The sequence below is a fragment of the Chiloscyllium punctatum genome, chromosome 13 (assembly GCF_047496795.1).
Source record: "Chiloscyllium punctatum isolate Juve2018m chromosome 13, sChiPun1.3, whole genome shotgun sequence".
Classification (NCBI taxonomy): Eukaryota; Metazoa; Chordata; class Chondrichthyes; order Orectolobiformes; family Hemiscylliidae; genus Chiloscyllium; species Chiloscyllium punctatum.
This window is the reverse complement of record NC_092751.1, coordinates 22230780-22248898: the sequence shown is the minus strand read 5'-3', so window position 1 is coordinate 22248898 and position 18119 is coordinate 22230780.

The window sequence follows — 18119 nt, the reverse complement described above, 5'->3', positions numbered from 1 at the left end:
TCAGGTAAACTTTCTTCTAATCCACCAACTCCCTTCCCAGCCTCTCCCCTTCCTTCCTTTCCACTGATCAAACCTTTTCCCGGCTACCACCCAGATTCAGTCCTCTCATCGTCCAACCGAGTGGTACCCCTTTACCTGTATCCACCTATCCCCACCTCACCACCCTGCCTCCACTTTTCTCGCCCCGCCTCTTTATCTTTAGCTCCTTTATATGCCCGCAGTAATGAAGAAGGGTTATACCCAAAGTGTTGCTTATCCACCTGCTGATGCTGCCTGGCTTGTTGTAATCTTCAGCCTCCTGCATGTCTATTTTGGATTCCAACATGTGTAGATTGTCTTTTTTTCAAAACCTCTTCCTGTGTAGTCGGCTGGAGAAAGCGAATGGGCTGTGCTTCTTCTTACCAACAGTTTTGATGCGTTGAATGGCTTTCTGACATTCCTGTGAAACCAGCTTGAGATGCTGCATGAGCTTCCTTCTTTTTAACCATGGAAATGTGTAGGTTCTGATCGCACTATTACATGAATGTTGCTGACACTTTAAAAACACAAGTTTGAATGCTGTCTGTTATTGATACTTTAGCACCTGTGGAGGAGAGCAATGTTCTGAACATTGTGTGATCTTCACTGAACATCCCCACTTTTGATCGTATGGTAGAGGGAAAGACATTGATGAATCAGCTGGAGTTGGTTGTGCCGAGAAACATTCCCTGAGGCTCGCCGACAGAGATATCCAGGGACTGAGAGGATTGATCTCCACCAGCCACATTGTGTTCTCAATGACCCAAACAGTGGGGATTTCAATCTTGTTCAGATTCCTTGACTCCTTGTTCAGTCAAATCCTGTCGTGATGTCAGGGTCAATCACTCTGACATTGTGTTCATATCTTTTGCTCATGTCAATAGGCCAAGGCATATGTGTGGGGAGTGTTTCCTTCTCTCAGAGGATAGTGACTGTTTGGGCCTCTCTATTCCAGACAGCTACGTCATTGAAAAGTTTGGTGGCGTGGGGTGGTGTTCTTGGATTTTGACAAGTTAGGGAGTTGAGGGCTACAAAGAAGTGGGCATGAAAGAGAAATTCTGGCCAAGAACAAATCAGCAATGACCTTACTGAATTGAAGGGGAGACCTGAGGAGCTATGTAGCCTGGTGTTATTCCAGTAAACCCCATTATCCACTCACTTTGTGGCCTCTTCCATTTCCTGTATTACTGACTTGAAGTAGCTGATTAGACTGATACTGTTACTGCATGATCTAAACTGGGTCTAGTTTTATCGACTTGAGGGACTGATTAGTCTCCTCCTGTTACCGTATATCAGGCTCCATGGGCTGAAAAGGTTCATCTTGTTCTGGTGTAAATCCATATAGTACAGATCTACCACCATTGGAGAAAGTGAGCACTGCAGATGCTGGAGATTAGAGTCGAAAGGTGTGACACTGGTAAAGCACGGCAGGTCATGCAGCATCCGAGAAGCAGGAGAATCGATGTTTTGGACATTCCTGAAATGGGCTTATGCTAGAAACGTCTATTCTCCTGCTCCTCCGATGCTGCCTGACCTGCTGTCTTGCCAGTACTACACGTTTCGACGTCGACTGGCCCACCCTAGTCAAACTTCCTGATCACACCATCAAAGAACTTTTAACAAATTCATCAGGCGTGAACTTCCACTCATGCTTACTATTCGTAATCAAACCCTGTTTTCCAAATGTATGTTATCCCTCAGAATCTTCTCAAGTAATTTACCTTCCACAGATGTTAAATCTACTGGTCTTTAGTTCCCTGACTTTATTTTTCAGTCCTTCTTGAATAAGGGTACAACATTTGCAATCCCCCAGTCTTTCGGGATCTCATTTGTGGTAAATGATGATCAAAATTATCAGCCAGGACCACCATAGCTCCTCTAGCCACTTGCAGTGTTCTTGAATATATCTGGTAAGGACGATGAGATTTATCCAACTTCAAACATTCCAATACACCCTGTACCTCCTCTACTGTAATATAGACTGTCCCTAAGATATCATATTCAACTTTCCCCAATTCCCAAGTATTCGTGTCTTTCTCCACGTTAAACACAGAGGAGAAATATATTTTGAAGGCATCACCCACCTCTTATGGTTACACATATACGTGCTCACTTCGGTCTTTGAGTGGTCCTATTCTCTCAATAGTTAATGCTTTTCCTTTAATAGACTTAAAGTACCTCTTTGAATTCACCCTAAACTTCTCAGCCAAGGCTATCTCATAGACCTTTATTGCTGTCCTGATTTCCGGCTTCAGTAAAGTCCTGTATCCCTTACATACATCCAGGAGTTCCATTGATCCCATCTGCCTGGACTTGAGCGACACTTCCACATTATTTTTCAGGTCAAAGCCTCAATAATTCTTCTCATTCAGGGTTCCCCATTCCTGTCAACTTTCCTTTCACGCTCACAGGAACATATACTGTAGATTTTGAACTCTAACTGTCTCGTATTTGCCAGAGTTCCCTTTGCCTGCAAACAAACTACTCCAATCAACTCTACAAGCTCCTGTATAAATCCATCAAAATTCATCTTGCTACAATTTAGAACTTGAACGTGTGGAGCAGTTTCATCTTCGCTCTCCATAACCATTTGAAAATCAATAGATCTATAGTCAGTGATCGCAAAATGCTCACCCACTGTCACCTCTATCACCTGTCCTGCCATATTTCTTAAGAGTAGGTCAACTTTTGCCCCTTCCCGAACAGGACCCTCTACATACCACTTGAGGAAACTTTCCTGGCACACTTAATGGATTCCATTCCATAAAATCACTAAAAGCTCTGACAGACCCAGTCTGCCCTATTAAAACCCCTATTATGACAACCCAATTGTTCCTGCTCGTCTCCCCTCTCTCCCGCATATTTGTTCCTCTAATTAACATTGACTATTTGGGGACGTATAGTAGAACCCCACTAAAGTCACCATCCCGTTCTTATTTCTAAGTTCCGCCCACAAAGCCTCACTGGTTGATCCTTTATATATATATCATCTCTGATCATTGCTGTGATACTCGCCTTAATCAAAAACGTAACGCCCCCTCCCCTCCTTCCATCATCCTGTCCTTCCTAACGCACTTTATCCTGGTTCATTAAGTTGTCATTCCTGTCCCTCCTTTCGCCAGGTTTCTGTAATGGCTAAAATATTCCTGTCCCACGTACGTATCCACGCCCTGAGTTCATTGGCCTAACCAGTCAGCAATTTTGTCTTGAAATAAATGCAATTTAATTAGCAGACATTCCTTGTTCACTATGGTATTCTAGCCTGAACGGTCTCTCCAGCTTACTGTTTCTGATTACTGTATGTCCTTTCAGCCTTGAACTTTCCTCCATGATCATGAGGATAACTCCACCCCCTCGTCCCCCGCCAATCTAGTTTAAACTTTCCCATGTAGCACGAGCAAAACTGGCTGTCAAGCTGTTGGTCCCCCCTCCACTGCATGTGCCACCTGTCCCCCTTGAACAGGTCAACTCTGTCACAGAAAAGATCACAATGATCTAAAAGTCTGAATCCCTCCTCACTATCAATTCTTTCGTCACATATTTATCTGCCATATCCTCCTATCCTTACCTTCACTAGCTCATGACACTGGAAATAATCAGGAGATTACCACTGTTGAGATCCTGGTTTTTAACTTTTCTCCAATCTCTCTGTAATCTCTCTGTAGGACCTCATTCCTATATCTACCTGTGTCATTTGTGCCAACGTGCACAATGACTTCTGGCTGAACACCCTCCCCATGAGAATGCTCTGCAGCCGATCGGAGACATCCTGGACCCTGATACCTGAGAGGCAACACAACATCGTGGTTTCCCGTTTGCGGCCACTGAATTTCCGATCTGTCCCTCTAACAATCGAATCCCCTATCTCTAAGACCCTGTTTATCTTTATCCTTTCCTGGCGCTCCCCAGAGCCAGTCGTAGTGCAACCAACCTGGCTACTGCTGCTTTCCCCTGAACGGTCATTTCCAGACACCCATCCCCCATCCCCCAAACACACACAAAATCAGTATCCAAAATGGTATACTTGTTTTTGAGAGGAATAGCCACAGGAGATTCCTGCACTCTCTGCCTACTCCCTTTGCCATTTCTGGTGGTCGCGCAGCTACTCTCTGCCTGGAACACGACAGGAAGCAATGAAAGCCTGTTGGATTCAATTCCACTTATTTAAATCAAACAGGGTTGACAGGCAAGGATGATGAACTCAGGTAGTGGATATTTACATGGGACTGGGATATGATAGTCTTTACAGAAACTTGGCTCATGGAGGGAGTTAGGAATGACCACCTCACTAAAGCTCTTATTGATGAAGTGCTCCGTTTCTGGGTGATCCGAAGAGCAGCCAGCTCCAGCTCCAGCTCCAGAACACGATCTCCCAAGGAGCTGCAGCTGGTTGCACTGCCCACACGTGTAGTCATCAGGGACATTGGAAATCTCCCTGAGCTCCTACATCCTGCAGGAGGAACGTGCAACTGCCCTAACTGCCATCTCAACAGCTGTCAGACAAGCGTTAAAAAGGACTTTACCTGAGCGTACCTGTACTTTTTGGTGAGCTGCTGCTCACCGAAACCTCTCGAAAATAAACATGACTACCGTCTCTGCGACTAGCAGCACGTCAATAGACCACTCCACATTTTGTTTTGGTTAGGGAACGAGGGAGACACGAGACTGATGTAGCATTTGGGCCTTATGCTCTCTTAACACCAGGCCGATGCTTAGACTTTGTATTGCTGAGGTCTTCCTTCTAGAAGTGGTGACTGCGCTGGTGCAAATAGTCAGCCCGACAGTCAATCTGCGTTGTCGCAGTCCTCTGGTCTTTTCTGTCTATTAGTACTGCATTTATGAATTACTTGAATCTATCGATTGCATTCCAAACTGTGTCTCACTCCGGAGGGAGAAAGGTTGATGGTCCAATGAATACAAACTATGACAAAAAGTTTACCATTAGACAAAGGAGTGACAGTATACCCATCCGCTCGCTGAGTCTGTTTTTTTTTTCCCTTTCAATTGGCGTATATTTATTCTAATAACCTTCCATTCCATTTTCCTGCGTTTTCCCCATAACCCTTGTTTAAAAATCTGCCCGTCTCAGCCTTGAAGATATTTAGTGATCCAGCCTCAAAATCGTTCACAATTTTCTACATTTGTTTCCATCCCACTGGACTGAGACTTGGTCGTCTTTAATCCCATGGCATTTTTTCTAGCACTCTGTGTGGAAATTGAACCAACATTAGATGTTGTCCTGTTGGACTACACCACCTCTGTTGCCAGAGGCAAAACAAAAAACAACATGAACTTGAAGAGCCTGCAATCGCCTCCCTGATCTTCCACATCAGTCTAAGATACAGTTTCTCCAAATCGAGGGATTTGTCCACTTTTTATCCTGCATCAACCTCCAATTCTTCCTCAGCTTCTGTATCAATTTGCACACTGTCAGGAACAGACAGTGAATCCAGGAACTGCTTCTCCAAAGTGAAGACCAATATGTAGTAAGTGTTTTGCATATTATCTGGCTGTGTGCACAGGTTACCTCCTCGGTCCCTAATACTCCCTATCCTTTCTCTTGTTACCCTCTTTCCCTTAGTAAACCAATAAAATATCTTTGGATTCTTGAAGATATCGCCCAGTAATGTTTTTATCTCTCCCCCCCCCCACCTCCTTTTTGCTCTTCTACTGACTTTCTTGTGTTTTGCTCGACATGCTCTCTGCTCTTCTGGGACCTCCATTAACCTGCTCACTTTATTTTTCCTTTAAGCTTATCTTTCATTTTGTAATCCGTTCTGAATATTTGCACAAATCCAAGCATCACTGGGCTGGTTTTCATAATTTCATTTTCCGTGTAACATGTTGCGGTGACACTATCATCAATTCCATTTTGTGCATGTGACACCCCCCACTCCCACCCCCACGCTGTTCTGCTACAGTTTCACCCAGAAGTAACTGCACTGTGGCCAGATCCTTGTCTTTGTTTTGATAAAATCTGCCTCCCTCTTCCAAATTATTCTTATTTTTCAAACCTTTATCTTTTGGTCTTTTCCTTAACAAGCGAAAGTACATGCGTTACGGTCACTGGTCCGACAATGTTCTCCCAATTCTGCCTGCAACACCTGACTGGCTTCGTTCCCCACAGTGAGGCCCGGCACAGGCCCGCCCATTGTTGTATCTGCTACATGTTGATATTAGAGGCTCTCTGGAATAAATGTCAATACATACTTAACAAATAAGGATGGAGAGTGTGGGGGTTGTGAGGGAATGAGGTGTGTGAGATCAGGGAGACAGTGCAGAAGAAAATGTTAAAGGGGTAAGAGGCTGGGTTGGGGAATTGTGTGATTAACAACTGGCAGAAAAACACAGGAAAACTTGCTATTTGTCAAAGTGAATACCTGGGAAAGAATTTATTATGCTTTAGAGAAATACCACCCTTCTTGCTAGAGGTCTGCATTATAATAGAGGAAAAGCTGTGTTCATATTATGGCTGTAGCTATACTAATGGTGGCAAACAGCTGTAATAATATCAGTGCTGTCGTTGGACAATGCTTACAGTCAGCATATAAATTACCCTGGATGTTCCCAGAGATGTCTGGCTGCCTTTGGTTGAGTAAGTGCTGAAGCTGCATGAGATGATGCTGGTTTGTAATATAGATACTTACTGAGTACAGACAAAGGAACAAATCAGCAACTGCCTTTGCTTATTGTTTCAGGATATATCAGAGTGTTCATGGCTGCCACTGCAAAAAATCGTGCAATGAAAAACAGTTCAATCACGCCTGTGCCAGCAAGTGAATATCCAAAGGCTTTTTAAAAGTTTGTGAGGTTACCTGCCTCAACCACCCTCCTAGACAACGCATTCCAGATTCAGACCATTCTGTCAGTTCGAAACACATTCCACAAATCCTCTCTCAATCCCCTGCCTTTCACTTTAAATGTGTTGATCATTTGACAAGGGAAACAGCTGTTGTCTGTACATCCTCTCCATATCCCTTACGCTCTTGTACACCTTTACCATATTCCCTCCTTAATTTTCCCTGCTGCAAAGAAAAAACGAGCAAATTTAGCCCTCCTCTTTCATACTCACTTTTGAGTACTCTCTTATCTTGTTACCTCTGACTTGCATCTTCCCAATTTATCGACGTTAAATTTCATCAGGCCATTGATCTGACTGTCTGAATAATTTGTTTCTATCCTCCTGTAGCCTAACACTTCCCTCCTGACTGGGATCCACCCAGCCCATCTTTGTGTCATTCATAACATTGCTCATCATTTCACTGTTCCCCACCTTCACATTCTCACAATCGTCATTTCTGAATAACACAAACAAACCGTGATTGCCTTCCTGTTCTCCAGATGTTAGTCAGAGGATGATTTGACAATTCCAGTCTCTTGCTTTTCCTATTTTGGTGAAGTTATGAGTGATGTAGTTAACACATCTTATGAGGGATCCACAGAGTTGAATTCACCTTTTACATTCTGCTACTCTGCATGTTTTATTTATAAGCATTGTAAATAATTTAGGATAAACTAGGGTTTGACACCTTGCAGTGGAACATTAGCATTTTGTGTGGCACTGTTCTTTGTAACATTCCCCGCAATAACCAGAGCTGAAGACATTTTTCATCTGCAGGATGGACATGGACTCATTCATTGTTTGTATAAATCATCGAATGTGATGAGTGCACTTACATAAATTATATGTAATGGGCAAACTGCAGAAGATCAAATCATATTCTCATATCCACCTTGAATTGGAAGCAAATATATACTGTAAAAAAATCAAAAATATTGAAACATCACGTAGGGGAGAAAGAAACATGTCGTCTGCACTTGATGGAGATATAGAAATATACAGTACATGTCCAAACTGAACAAGAATCAAGTGATAGAAAAGAAAGTACAAGGAATCCTTTCGATATTTTGAATGGAATCCAGATCCCGATTTTCTTGTACAGTGATGTTTTCTCATCCAATCTCACTTACTCAAATACAAGCTTTTCCCTGTCACTAAAACTTCATCTGCCATTCTTCCCCCTCCGTCCTACTTTTTTCTTACACTCCTACTTCGTTTGCACTACCTTTTCTGCTGCTACATGCTCTTCCACTGATGATCTCCCTTCACACTCTTCTTCTGCCACTCCCACTGTAAGTTACCGTTACTCCCACTTTCTCTGGCCATCCCTTCCCCTTTTTGCTTTCCAACTGGGATGGTGGGAGCCGCTGGCTTCTGTGCTGCTATTTGTCATCAGTAAATGATGAGATTGAGATGATCAATGTCCAATAGGAACAGACAATAGTGAGTTTCTGTTATTGTCTGAAACACCATGAACAGGCTGGTTTTGTTCCCCATGGTACAGAGTGGAGTGTCTTTCTGTCTCTCTGTCGCAGCATTTAACCAAACAGCCTCATCACAAATAGGACAAACCTCTCCTCAGAATCAGAAATCCATGCATCAGTTTTCCCTTAAACATTGTGAGGAGAGTGAGCACATTGTTCAAACAGGCCGTGTACTATCCTTTTGTTCTTTATTCATGTCACTGATTTTACAATATCAGGTGAGGTCAGAGTAACTTGCATTGCATCAAAGTAGTATTTGACTCATGTGACATCCGGGATCCTGAGTAAACTGTGGTCAATGGGAATCGCAGGAGATTCTGCGCTGGTAATTTCCTCACAGAACAATGACACTTTCCCCAGAGCTATTGGGAATGTCAAAAAAACTCGGTCCTTGCTAGTGCCTTCAAAAACCATGGATAAATTTGTCCTGTTAATAACATCAAGATATATGATGTTTTCAGATTGGTCTAAAGTCTCTAAAAAGTAAGACCTTGCTGCTCGAGTGTCATTCCAGTGAAATCAGGACGTTACAATAAGATTACTTTCCCAGCTATTTTAAGTCAGTTACTTTCTGAGGACTGATCGTGCGATATCAGTACCACTGAGATCAACGTTTTCTCTGTTCAGCAGCAACGCATCATTTTGTCTCAAAGCTGCACCACTTCACAATTCTAATTTATTCACCGGCTAATTCGTCGTGCTAACCAGATGTACTGGGCACACAATTTTCAACAACGTGGTGATGCCCTTAACCCTCTGGAACCTTCCTCCCCTCTCATACCCTGCCCTCTGACTCCATGCTCTCCCCAAACTCTACCTCAAGTCGTTTATTCACCATCCCACCTGAACTTCCACTCTCCAATGCTGAATGTTCTGTACTTAGCAAATATCTGAACTTTACCTCTCTGTGCCCCCACTTTAATGAATTCTAGGGATGACATTAAGTTGAGCTTTTCCACTGTCTTCGCCTCAGTGCCCATTTCTTTATGAAAGATTCCTCTTCCTGTCCCATGTACCTCGTTTCCGAGCTGTATCACTCTCCCTCCACCTGGACCCCGCCCTTTGGCCTTTACCTGAACTAACTCGGTTCATTGAGAAATCTCCACATAACATTGGTTGTCTTAATTTCTCTACACTCCCCTCACCAAATCCAACCAGTCGCTGTCTGATCAGCCTACACTCCATGTGCTTAGATCGAACCTTGACTGTGTTACTCAACCTGTCCTGATAAGTCTGATGGACTGGTTTTGAAATTGCAGAGGTTGAACGCCCACTCTCAGATACCTCCTCTAATCTTCCCCCTGCATCATGATCCTACCATGGCACATCAGGCCATTGTAGCAACTATGATAACTGACCATCTTGCATCTGGAGATTCCTGCCCCACTCATCTCTCCCCCCAACTGCCCCCAAGTTAATGGTCCTCTGATAGTAGAACTCGCTTCTCTCTCTCCCCCCCCAAAACAATTCACAAGCTTAACTGCCCGGGCAGACCCATTGATTCAGCCTGCTCCTGCCACACAGAGGAAGTGCACGGATACACACTTGGTCCCCAGTTATGCCTGTTTCTTCTTGGGGGACGTCGACCCTTCCCTGTTCCAGTTCTACTCCAGCACCCATCCACATCTCTTTGTCCGATACATAGATGATATCATCGCTGCTGCATCTCTCTCTCTCGTCAGGAATTGGAAAAGTTCACCGAGTTCGCCTGGAATTTGAAACTCTCCATCACTTTCACCTGGTCTATCTCTCGCTCCTTCCTTCCTTTCCTCAACATTTGTGCTTCCATTTCTGGGGATAGCCAGGCCACTGATATCGAGTATTAACCCACCGATTCCCATAGTTTCCTAGAGTATACATCCTCCCACCTGGTTTCCTGCATAGATTCAATTCCATTCCCCCAGTTCCTCCATCTCAACTGCATTGCTTCTGATGATACTACATTCAACAAGGAAGCCTTTGAAATGTCCACCTTGTTCCTCAATCAAGGGATTCCCCATCACTGTTGTCAACATGGTCCTCAACCGAGTCTGACCCATCTCCTGCACTTCTCCTCCCTTTCACTCTCGCAACAGAGTTTCCATTGTCCTTACCTACTATCCCAGTAGCATTCACATGCAGAGGATCATCAGCCCACATTTCTCCCACCTTCAGCGAGATGTCCCCACCTGCACATATTCACCTCTCCCCCCTTGTCCACCGTCTAGAGGGATTATTCCCTCCAGGATACACTGGTCTACTCTTTATTCACTCCCACCACAGGTCCACTTCACTTTCCCCTGCCGGAGGTGTAACACATTCCCATTTACCTCCCTCCTCATCAGTATCAAAGGGCCCAACTATACCTTCGAGGTGAAGCAGCACCTTACCAACATTTCCCACAATCCAGTCTACCTCATGCGCTGCTCACAATGTGGTCTCCTCTACATTGGGGAAATGAAGGGTAGACTGGGTGACCGCTTCACAGAACATCCAAGTTGGACGGCTGAAAATGACACTGAGCTTTCAGTTCCCTGCCAGTTTAACAGCCCATCCTATTCCCTGGCCAATATCTCTGTGTCAGGCTTGCTGCAGTGTTCCAGGCAAATTCAGCGCAAGCTGAAAGAACTACACCTCATTTTCCATGTGAGGACTTTGCAGCCCTTTAGATTAAATATCAAGTTCAATAGTTTTCGGGCCTGGACTCCCCAAAGACCGAGCCCCCTATCCATACACCAGGCCGAGTTGTCACATAGCCTTCCATTACTCACACCCTATTGTTAGCTAATACCAGTCTCCATCAAGAGCTATCCAGTCTCTTCTGCATATAAACCAACATTTTCCATGTTCCTATCAGTTCTGAGGAAGGGGCACTGGACCTGAAACGTTAACTCTGATTTCTTTCCCCAGATGCTGCCAGACCTGCTGAGCGATTACAGCAACTTCTGTTTTGTTTCAACATTTTCATCGCAAGGTCTCACAATGCAATACGTCACCGATATTTAGAGCCCTGTCAAACATAGGAGCTTTGCAATTTCTCATTTAATGTCCATAACAGATTACTCAAGATTCAATTGAGATAACAGCTTTGCTGCTATCATTCAGATCAGACACATTGTCACGTTTCAGAAAGAAGAAAGAAATCAAAAGAGCTGGAGCGAAACTCAGTAGATCTGGCAACATCTGAGAAGAGATGCAAAAAAATAACCTTTGATTCTAATAGGGCTTTTCAGAACAGTGTCACATCATATGACATATGTTAATTCTGTTGCTCTCTGCAGACACTTCCTCACCTTTTCCGTTTTTCAGCATGTTCTGTTTGCATTTCATGTTTCCATTATCTCTATATTTCATGTTTCTTGTCAGGTCGACATGTTGACCTTAGTAATATTTGGACAATGTGGTCCTTTCATGTTTCTGTTACAGTTGGTGTGTCTGTGACACCTGAATTAGAGCCGAAATCTATTTCTTCTTTAAGATAGAAAGTAAAAAGAAAATCTGAACATCTTGTAAATCTCAGGAAATCTATTTTGTTTGAAAATAGATTTTAGAGTCAGCTGAACTTCATGAAATAATAGGGATAGATTTTGAACACTTGTATCCTTCATTGAACTAGCTTGTCTCCCCAATCTCCAAAGGCTTTCAGTGATTAACATAGAATTATTACAGCAAAGGTGGTGAAAACTCAGCCCATTGTCTCTTCCAGTTTGGAATGAGCGATATCTCTACTATCATTCTCCTGTATTGTCCCCGTAGCCTTGTACATTTTGTTAATATCATTTGATTTTAATTGTAAGCATCCTGCCAGATATGAACAAGATGATCAATCTCAAACAAAAACAGACGGTGGAGGGAAAGCTCAGCAGGTCTGGCTGTATCCGTGAAGAGACATCAAAGTCAATGCTTCAGATGCGGTGACACGAGTTAATCTGTATTCCCAATGATTAAATGGTGTGTATATAAATATAGTTCACTTTATCACATTTACAATTATCCGGTTCAGTTCACATTGTCATTGAGCATTACATATCCCAAACGTTCGCTCGTTCCTTGTTGTGAACTATATTTAATTCTATCTGACGTTAAGAGTGACGATGACTGAGGAATATCATTGTACTCCCCATGCAGTCTCCACAGCCACTATCCCCATTCCGCCCTATCTACTAGGTAAGTCTGACTTATTAATTCATAAGTCTTAATGAATAAGTTCACTTTTGGTTTTGGACTGAGGGGAAAAAAAGGTGAAAAATTATGCTTTACAGCAAATAAAACTGCATTAAGATGTTTGTCAATTTGTATAAATTAATTACTGAAGCATATTCTATACGGAAGGTCCAACGTTTCTTCATTAGAGCAGTGAGAGGACCATTCAGAGAAGTCCACACTTCCTGTCTATGTTCAGGGCAATTGTGCCCAGTGACAGTCTGTTGGCTGGGGTGTCTTCCCGTGAAGGAGAGATCAGCACAGTAGCAACATCCTGATTGTATTTCTTTTTTTGTGGAGGGGCGGAGATTCGGGGTAAGATGGTGACAGCATTGAAAGCGTACAACAGAGCAGAGTCATCTCGCCTGCGATAAGAAAACGTCCATCATTTTCCCTCACAACTGACTTCACTAGAGGAATTCGTGATGGGAGATGTGACCAATAGCCAGCAATGTCAGCATCAATTCCAGTACAGTCCAGATATTTTGTGAACTGAATGTGCTGTATTGAAAGCTAGAGCTGTTTGCTCAGTGACTGCATTGTAACTGTGTCCTATTGGTGAGGGGCTTCACTCAGTGCGCTATCCCAGCCTAGGAGCCGATGTATCAGCTTCAACAGTAACAGGGATCAGCAGCTGCAGAGACGTGGAGAGGACAGATCTGAATCTGCGAATAATGGACTGGATAATTACACAAATGGAGAGGAGGCTTTCCTTGGGTCTTTTCAACATTTCCCTCTGTTGGATATTTCTACCTTATCAGAAATTAGTGGTTCTGATTGGGCGGGGTGGAGAGTGTGTTACTAACCTATGGTGGAGGAGCGACGCTCCGAAAGCTAGTGTGCTTCCAATTAAACCTGTTAGACCTGGCGTTGTGTGATTTTTAACTTTGTACACCCCGGTCCAACACCGGCATCTCCAAATCATAACCTATTCTCGCTGTTGTTGGTGTTTCTCTATTACTGTTCATTCAATAATCCCTTAGACAATTTTGAACTTCATTGCAATTTCTGTTATCTATATTTGCCAATGAAAGAAACTTTTATCTTCAATTTCAATTGCAGTTTCCATTCATCTGAATTGCAGACCACACCCTTACATCTGAGAACAAAACTGTGCACAACCTCGAGATCAATTTTTGCCCTGAACTGATTTATGTCTCTTGTTCTTCTGTCATGAATCCTGTCCACTACCAGCTCACAATATCTCTGGTATTCGCTACCTCTGTCCATTCATTAATCCTATAAACAATTTTGAACTTCTTTGCAATTTATGTTATCTGTACGTGTCAAAGAAAGAAACTATTATCTGCAATTTTAATTGCAGTCTCCATTCATCTGAATTGCAGACCATTCCCTTACAAACATCTGAGAACAAAACTGTGCACAACCTCGAGATCCCTTTTGGCCCTGAATTGATCTATGTCTCATGTTCTCTCTGTCACCAACCCTATCCACTACCAGCTCATAATATCCCCAGTCTCCATCTCTGGGTCAGTGCTGTGGCTGAACAAACCAGTGTCTGCACGTTGGTAAAATTCAGACTTTATGTTTCAAGCTCTCTTCTGGCCACTTTTCCAGTTGCAAGTATTTCAATCACAAACTTGTTCTTGTCTCGGACGTTAATTCATGATTAGGACAATGTATCAGAGTAGGAATGTCGTTGGATGTAATTCAGGAGCAAAGCTTATTAAACAAAAGACATTGTTTCAAGCGACTTGTTTCAAGTCCTACTACAGCTGATTGCAGAACTTAAATAAAAATGATAAGAATTGGAATAAAAGTGAATTGCACGAAAAGCAACCTAAAAACCCACATTTTGTCTGAAAATTTTCCTGTTTCACTGATGACCTTCGGTAAAGAAATCTAACGTTCCTACCTGGTCTGGGTTAAGTGTGAATTCAGACCAATATCAATGTGCTTGACTTTATGTTGGTTTGTGGAATGGCCTCACAGTCAGGGCAATTAGTGATGATTAACAAATCCTGCCCTTGGCAGAGATGCCGACTTCCCATGGAATAACAAATTTGAAGGTTAAACCAAATAAAGAAAGATGCTGGTGATCTGAAATTGCATAAGAAATGCAAATAAAAGAACAGAAAGTGCTAGGGAGCTTTTCTGACCTGAAAGCGGCTGGAAAATAGTGAAAATAATGCTGGTGTTAGGGAAGTCAGCTTTGAAGGGGAGGAGGAGCGAGTTGAATCGATAGATAGAGAGAGATAGAAGGGAAAGAGCAAACAAAGGGAATGATGATCAGCTGGGATGGAAATAATATGTGAGAATCACCTCATTTATTTTTAACTTTTCCCATTTTCCTGAACATCATCCCCGTGTCGGTACATGCATTCCCCACTTTCCAAAAATTCGCTTTTTGCCACTTCACTTTCCAAAAGACCTCCATTAGATCCTGTTTTGGCTAATCAAAAGAAATCCGAAGAGGATTTTCACTTTTACCACGAAAGGGGATTTTTTCCCACATACATTAATGCTACTTCGCTTTACACCATATCAGCTTGTGAAAGGATTTGTAGGAACACTCTACTTTCAGATACTGAGGGAAACCTGTATATATCTAAAATTATGTTTAAAGTACATTGATTATTTGACAAGGTAGAGATGTCAATCCGCCATCTAATTACGGTAGGGGAGAAGGTGTTTCTGAGCATGCTGGTCCATGTTTTCAAGCCTCTGTATCTCCGCCCTTTTGGAAGAAGTTGTCGGCGATCATTACCAGTTTGGGAAAGACATTTGATGTTGCCATCCTTTCGGTGACAATGAGAAGTATAAATGGACGGAAAGTTGTCTTCCATGACAGTCTGGGCTGTGCTCACAACCGTCTGTAGTTTTTATGGTCCTGGGAAGAGCAGTTACCGTCACACTATTATGCACGTGAATAGAATGCTTTCAGTTGCCAGTATGCAGAGCACTGTGAGAAGGCAGTTCCAAAATATTTACCTGTAACAATTGACCGTTAAATGGATATTCAAGTTCTGGTTGCTGTTTTGACAACAATTGAAATTTAACCAATAAATTTAAATTATGTCCAAGATACCAAAACACAATTGAGTTTATTGTATTGCGAACATCCAACCAAAGAGCCATCACATGCTTCAAAACAATAGAGAAGCCATCACCATCACAACAAGGGAGAAAGAGACAGACACGTACAAGGAGAGAGAGAAAAAAAAACATAGCGAGGGAAACTGAAGGGCAATCAGTAAAACAGAAAAAGGTAACAAAATAAGAAAAACACAATCACATGGACAGGGAGAAGGGGAGATAGTAAGTTCAGGGAAAGAAACAGAAGACAGAGAAAACGAAAACACAGGGAAACAGACAGTGTGAGAGAAATAGTGCGATACAAAGCACACAGAGAGTTGGGAATGGGGTCACAGTGAGCTGGGGATGGAAAATGAGAGGTGCTGGGGGTGAGGACCGGAGAGAGCTCGGAGTGAGAACTGGAAGGAGCTGGGGTAGGGTGGTGAGAATTTATTTTGACCTGTACCAAGATATACAGGCAAATCACAGTAAGCAAGGATATGGAAACAATGGCTGTAAAACATGTCTGAGAGGCCTGTAGGTGGCGCTGCACAGGGCGTGCACGAGGCGAGATCAACATGAACAAGATCAGCATTATCTCAGAATAGAGAGTACATTCATCAGCATAATAACAGTCAGAGAGAAGCTGTCCCTGAAATAGCTGCTCTGTGTTTACAAGCTTCTGTACCTTTTAGCCTGATAGAAGAGGTTGGAGGAGACCATTACTGGGATTTGATTGGTATTTGATAATGTTAGAACAACGAACATTCCAGCACAGAAACAGGCCATTCGGTGGTCCACGCCTGCGCCGATCCAAATCCTCCATCTAAACCTGTCACCTATTTTCTAAGGATCTGTATCCCTTTGTTCCCTGCGCATTTATGTATCTTTCCGGAGACATCTTAAAGGAACCACGAGTCACAGTTTTTCATTTTGAGAAACACCCTTCCCTGACAATTCTCTGCCTTTGTTGCCCACCCAGTTTTTTATCCGCCGAGCTAACGCACCATGTGACTTCACTTTCGCCATAACCCGACCATGGGGAAATATACCAAACGCCTTCCTGAAGTCCATGTACATGACATCTACAGTCTCTCCCCCATCAATTAACTTTGTCACCTCCTCAAAGAACTCTATTGAGTTGGAAAGACATGACCTTGTCTGCTTCCATGTTGCCTATCACTGATAAGACTTTTTTTCATTCAAATGAGAATAGATCCTAACCCTAAGTATCTTCTCCACCAGGTTCCCTATCCATGACATCAGTCTCACCCGTCTATAATTGACTGGACTATCCCTACCTTTCTTAAACAAGGGGATTAACAATTGTGCAGTCTTCTGGTACGTCAGGCGTGTTCAAGATATCTGTTTATCCTCCAGCTATTTCCTCTCTCCCTTCCCTCAGTAATCTGGGGTAGATGTTGGCAGCCTTCCTGCGGCAACGAGCCATGTAAATGGAATCAATGGTTGGGATGTTAGAGTCCGTGTTGGTCAGAGCTGTGCACCCAACGTTCTGTAGTTTCTCATTGTCCTGAGTAGAGCAGTTGCCATACAAGGCTGCTACGCACCGAGACAGTAAGCTCTCAATGGTGTATCTGTAGATGTAGGGCATGCTGAATTTTCTGAACCACCTGAGGAAGGAGAGGTATTGTTGATCCTTCCTGACCGTCGGACCTATGTGAGAAGTTCAGGACAGGTTGTCAGTTATCATCACTCCGAGGGACTTGATGCTTTGCACTCCTTCAAATGGTTGATGTCGATGGGGTATGTTCCACTCCTTTCTTCCTAAAGTCAACGATCAGTCCTTAACGTTTGCCGGATTAGAGAGAGACGTCATTATCAATACCCCATGCCACTAAGCTCTCTATCTCCTTTCTAGATTCTGGCACGTTGTTGTTTAATATCCGTACTGCTATAGTGATGTCATCAGCGATATTGTAGCTGGCGATGTTTGGAATCTGGAAACACAGCCGTGGCTGTACAGAGAGTACGTAGGGGGCTGAGGGCACAGCCGTGGGTGTACAGGGAGGACATTAGGGCGCTAACGACGCAGCCGTGGGAGTACATGGAGTATCGTAGGGGGCTGAGGACACCGCCGTGGATGTACATGGAGGACAATGAGGGGGCTGAGGACACAGCCGCGGGAGTACAGGGAGAACAATAGGGTGCTGCAGAAACATTCGTGGGTGTACAGGGAGTACAGTAGTTGGCTGAGGGCACAGCTGTGGGTGTGCAGGGAGTACACTAAGGGGCTGAGGGCACAGACGTGGTTGTAGAGGGAGGACAGTGAGGGGCTGAGGACACAGCTGTGGGTGTACCTGGAGAACAGTAGGGGGCTAAGGGCACAGACCTGGGTGTGCATGAAGGACAGTGGGGGGCTGAGGGCACATCTGTGGATGTACAGGGAATACAGTAAGGTGCTGCGGGTACAGCCGTGGGTGTACAGGGAGTATTGTTGGGTGTTGAGAACACATCCTTCAGCAGCTTGAGTGTTGAGTGGATACTATGTTCTAAAAGGCTTCATGAAATCTGAAGCACAAAAGGACTTTGGAGTACTC